Below are 5,696 nucleotides of genomic sequence, written 5' to 3'. Positions count from 1 at the left end.
TCATCTCTCATATACCTCGCCACTCCATCCCTCCATCGCATCCTTGGCCTCCCCCTCCCTTTAAAAACACTGCTAAGTATTAATGCAGTCAGAACAGCTACAGTATTGAGGCCCCAGTATTCTAACACATTTCACCAGCGTGTTTGAGGTCTGTCCAAAAAGATATGAAACTTTTTAATTAGCACACCAACTAGCTGGCATAGGCTAGCGTGATTGCGACGGGAGTGCTGTGTAGTGACGATTTTGAGCTTTAATCTAGCACAAGACGCATCACGCCACATCACTTAGTCATTGAGGTACACATGCATGAATGAGCATGTGTTTAGTGCACTTGGAAATTTGTTGCAAGTTGAACAATGAAGGATCTTGAAGAGCAGTGTATTTATGTGAGGTTGTGTGTCATATTGGGAAAAACTTTTATGGAGACTTTTCAGATGTTGCACCAGGTTTATGGGGAGGATTGAGTGTTTGAGGGAGGCAGTGCAAAGGAAGAGGCCTGAATGGACAAACAAAACGCCGGATGCATCACCACAACAATGCACCTGCTTACGTGTCACTTCTTATCTGTGACCTCTTGACCGAGCACAAGAGGACTGTCAACCCCAAGCTGCCCTATTTTCTGGATATGGCCCCTGCAGACTTTTTTTTTCCCCCTCCAAACTTTACATGCACATTGAAACACCATTGCTATCATGAAATAACAGTGCAAGTGCATGATGAATTATGCAGTGTGCGATATTAAGTGGAGGGATAAGTTTTTTGTGTGTGAAATACTGAAACTTGTGGCTTGGAAAACACCGATTTACTCTCCTACTGCCTCGCTGCATTGCTCTTCTGCCTCCTCATGACATTGCTCCCCACCCACCACACTGCCATACTCTCCCTTGGTCACACCACTTCACTCTCCCCATCACTCATCATTGACCCCTGATGACCTAAAGTGCTTGTTCAGGTCCTCCAGCTCTCCCTCAGCCCCAGGGGGAACCCTTGGTGATGACTCAGACCAGCCTACGACATGCCTCACGTGGGTGGCAGATTTGTTTTTTTTTTTTTTTTTTTTGTTACATGGCCTTTGACCTCCTGTGTATCGCCACCAAACTCACATTTAATTGCTATTGATTTATGATTTATCAGTATGCAATCAGTTCTTACGTGACGTAACACAATCGTGAATTGAGTCAGGACCGTAAATCATTATCTAATCCTTTTTCTTAGACAAAACTCTCTTTGGATAATGGGGGTGTGCTGTATACATGTGCCTCTGGAGTTGTGGTGAAACTGGTTGTGGTGAGTCAGGGTAATGCCACAGTTACCATGCCAGCAGTCCTGTGCTCACACCACACCACCTCCTCGCTGGCTTACCATCTTGTTTGCTCTTCACTTACATGTCTGGACAGAGTTGTGCAGTAACAGTTACTTGAAAGGTGTGGTGCAGTAAGAGATTTTTACCATGTTAAAAATAAGAAGTTATCTTGTTTTTTATGGGTATTAAATGCAGTATCATAACCTCCCATACCCTGTCTGCTGTTGGTGGTCCATTGCTTGTCCAGAAGGCAGTGTATGTAATGAAATGTGTTGTGTTTCAGGTGAGTGGTGAGAGAGCAGCTGGAAAGTGGATGCCTAATGTACAGTACAAGTCTTCCATTAGTCAGTGCAGCAGGGGAGCTGATGTGAATTGTGCTGAACCCAACTGTAAGGTAAGGGTTGTGGCATGACTCATATCTTCATGCTGTGCCTCCTGGCTGTGTGTGCACCAAAAGTTGTACATTGCTATCAGGTTCACTGGTATGCTGGTCTAATGGCAGCTGTTGTTCCAGGTCCACAGCTGAAGTCACATCAGTTAAGCAGATACATCAGTGTGGTCAACAGTCAACTTCCAAAGTAATAATTACTGAGTGTACACAGGAATGAGATCATGTATTGCCTGAGCACATCCTATAAGTGGTACTTCATCTAACCATTTATGGGCTATACTGTGTTAGTTTCCTTTATTATATAGTAGTAAATATGAACCATTTGATGTGTGGTAAGAGTGCAGCTTGGATCATGCAACTATTGTGGTATCATTTTTATATATTGTCATTTTGCTGGTGTTTTGCATGAAAGCCAGAGGACAACTGTTAAACTGAGAAACGCAGGTAATTTCAGTCTCTTTACTGACAGTTTATGAATCTTCAGTAATGACCTGTGGAGTTAAATTTATGGTGCCTTAATACCAGTATGTGTGTTGATGGTTATTGTGTTCTAGTAACAAGGTATATGCAGATATTTAAGGTTCACTGCTACTGTGTGCCGTAAGTTGCTGTTCAGTAGTTATGGGAACATTTTGTACACAATAGTGATCATATTGAAGGCAGATCATAAGGCAAGTGATGAAGTGGAGAGTTGACTGAGTTTGAAAGGGAGTAAGAGAGCCAGATGTGGTGTAATGGAGGGAGTTAAGGAAGAACCAGATGTGAAGGCAGGATGTGAGGTGAATGTAGGAGTAAGAGCAGGGGTTAAGGAAGAAGCAGAGAAGTTGCAGCATGGAGTGAGTGAGGATATAAAGCAGGTGGCTAAAGAAGCAGAGATGAAGTTGGAGTGTGAAGTTGGTGAAGAAACTTTGTTCATTGAGGAGGGAATTGGCCAGGACCCATTAACCCGACGTGCTCAAGTTGAAGAGCTCAGATGCCTAGAGTGTGATAAGCTATTTACATCTAAGAGCTCTCTCACCCAACACTCAGTAGTTCATTCCGGAGTGAAGAGATTCAAATGTGAGCAGTGTGGTAAGGTGTTTGGGTACAAAAGTCAGCTCAACCAGCACATCTTTCTTCATTCAGGAGTCAAGAATTTTAAATGTGAGGAATGTGGTAAAAGGTTTAGTCTGAAAAGCCATCTCATTCGACACCTGGTAATTCATTCAGGAGTGAAGGACTTCAAGTGTGATGAATGTGGTAAGTTGTTTGGCGATAAAAGTCATTTAAATGCGCACTTAATAATTCATTCAAGTTTAAAGAAGTTTGAATGTGATGAGTGTGGTAAGCTGTTCCGTCAAAAAAATAATCTAACAGAACATTTGTTAACTCATTCGGGAACGAAAAACTTCAAGTGTGAGGAATGTGATAAGGTGTTCAGAAGGAAATCTGATCTGATTCGACACCTGGACATTCATGCTGACGTGAAGAAATTTATGTGTGAAGAATGTGGCAAGCTATTTGCTCAGAAAGGTCAGCTAACCCGACACCTAGTAGTTCATTCAGGAGTGAAAAAATTCAGGTGTGATGAATGTGGTAAACTATTCACTGAGAAAAGCAGTGTCATCCAGCACATGTCGTTACATACAGGAGTGAGGAAGTTCAGATGTGATGAATGTGGTAAATCCTTTATGAGGAGAAGTGATCTCACCCGACACTTGTTGGTTCATTCGGGAGTGAAGAAATTCAAATGTGACGAGTGTGGTAAACGGTTTGGGGACAAAAGTAATCTCACTCAGCACATACTAATTCATTCAGGAGTGAAAAATTTCAAATGTGATGAATGTGGAAAGCTGTTTAGAAAGAAATGTGATCTGAATCGGCACTTGGATGTTCATGCAGGTGTGAAGAAGTTCAAGTGTAATGAATGTGGTAAATTGTTTAGAACAAAGAAGGATTTAGCCAAACATAGTGCCATCCACAGAAAAATCAAGAAGCATTGATGTTATACGACTATGTTTGTTGGTTTCCTTAAATTATCTAAAAAGTAGGTAGCATTAGGTGAAGTCTTCATTTTGGCTAATGCCATACACTGTTTCAGTATGCAAAAGTTTCCTCAGGCTCAGTGAATCAGAGGCAGTTCATTCGCTTCCATCTATCTGATAACTAGAGCCAGATAATTTAGTTAAACTTCAGAGAGCCATCTTTAAGGTCAGAAGCTAAAGAATTTTAATTACTGGTATTTGAAACATGTGCACTTGCAAATGCAGTACTGTATCTGCATATGTAACTGTCTCTATTTATCTATGTATTGCCAGACGCCTTAATCCCGTAAGGGGTGGCCACAAACGAACTGCCTCCATGTCACCCTGTTCCCCGCCATTTCACTGTCCTGCTCCCAGCTCTTACACTCCTTTCTCATATACCTCTCCACTTCATCCCTCCATCTCATCCTTGGCCTCTCTCTTCCTCTTGCCTGCTCCACCTTATTCACATACACTCTCCTAGTTAATCTCTCACTCTTCCTGTAACTGTATCGCTTCATATTAGGTCAATTGTAAGATTGGATCCTGGCTTCAGAGGAGGAGCTGTTGCAACCCCAGGCTCATCTGGATGGAAACTCAGTGGACTGCAGGAATCCAGCTCTCTCTCCCCACCCATCTCTCCTCTTCTCAGTCATGCACTGTCATTGTATCGTTCATATCGTTTATAAAGGCTCCAACATGCTGGCATGCGTCAGCCGTGGTCAGCCACATTTTATCATTAATTTTGAAAATTATTGTCTATTGGTAGGGTACTAAAAGTAATTGAGTCAAAGATATACAGTATGCTTCTGCTGCTTTCACAATGCATGACTAGTCATAAAGACAGCTGTCACCACCTTGATCAAATCAGTATGCCAGTGAAGAGACTATACTGTACTTTTCACATTTATTTAACATTTAAATATTTTGCATTAATACCAGTGCTCCAAATCCTTTCCCTGCCTCCCACTTTCTTTTCATCCCTTTAGCTTCCACCTGTCTCCATCACTTGTCCCTCCTCACATTATTCCTCACCCTCATCACATTACCACTCACCCTCCCTTGCCCCTCTTCACCCCATGTGCACCACCACCTTCTCAGTTTCATTCTGTTCCCCATGCTTCATATTACCTCTTCCTTGTGAGTAATCATTCGTAGCATGAGTAGTTGTCAGTAACAGGAATTAAAGTCATCACTGTTGTGGTATTATGAGCTTACTGGAGTGAGATAGAGATAGTTCAGGCATGTGGAGAAGATGGAGGATGACATTTGGGTGCGGAATGTTAGAAGTATGAACATCAGGGTTAGGGCTGCAGGAGGCAAACTGAAAAAGACCTTGGACACAGTCACAGAGTGTGACCTCAGAGATAAGGGAATGAATAGGGAGGCTGCCAGAGATCAAACAGCATGTAGAGTTGCCATTAGTTAACCAAGGCCAACGCATACAAGCGTGCTGGAGCCATTATAAACAACACAAAATTATACAACTGCTCAGAACATTTAATTGTCAACACCAGTGCTGCTTCAGATTGAGCAGCATGGAGAGTTGCCATTAAATGACCAAGCCTGACACATGCAAGCATGTTGGAGCCTTTATAAATGAACAAAGTAACCATTGCACAAAAATAACCAATTTACATTTTCAGTAACGTATCCACTTCTGTGATCAGGGTTCAAAGCCCTCATCCTCCTCACCCTGACTCTTTCATTCCTCTTCTCCCCTCCTCCCTTTGGTGTATCCCTCACTCCTGTCTATGCCTATATTCCTTATGTGAAATATTCCTCACATTGAAACTTTTTCCTTTCCCTTACCTACAGTTGCTTTTGATGTACTTCTCCCTACACTTTTTCTCCTCCACTACTTCCCTGTATATTGAACTTGACACGTTCAAAGCAGAATAGTTCCAAGGCATTGGTTTGTGAGAAATCAGTACAGTACTTTGTTAATGTTAATGTTTTTAACTAAGGTGTTGGTGTGAAGTGGTCAATAAAGATGTTA

At 42.1% G+C, this 5,696-nt stretch overlaps 1 pseudogene; it reads left to right on the top strand.

The window, feature by feature from the left end:
- Positions 1 to 2,428: 2,428 nt before the first annotated feature.
- Positions 2,429 to 3,676, top strand: LOC145409553 (uncharacterized; annotated as a pseudogene).
- The last annotated feature ends 2,020 nt before the right edge of the window (positions 3,677 to 5,696 follow it).

This window comes from Coenobita brevimanus, chromosome 9 (assembly GCF_032717465.1).
Source record: "Coenobita brevimanus isolate Jiangsu-jjx chromosome 9, ASM3271746v2, whole genome shotgun sequence".
NCBI lineage: Eukaryota > Metazoa > Arthropoda > Malacostraca > Decapoda > Coenobitidae > Coenobita > Coenobita brevimanus.
The sequence above is the reverse complement of the archived record's forward strand: the minus strand, read 5'-3'. Positions and strand labels throughout refer to the sequence as shown.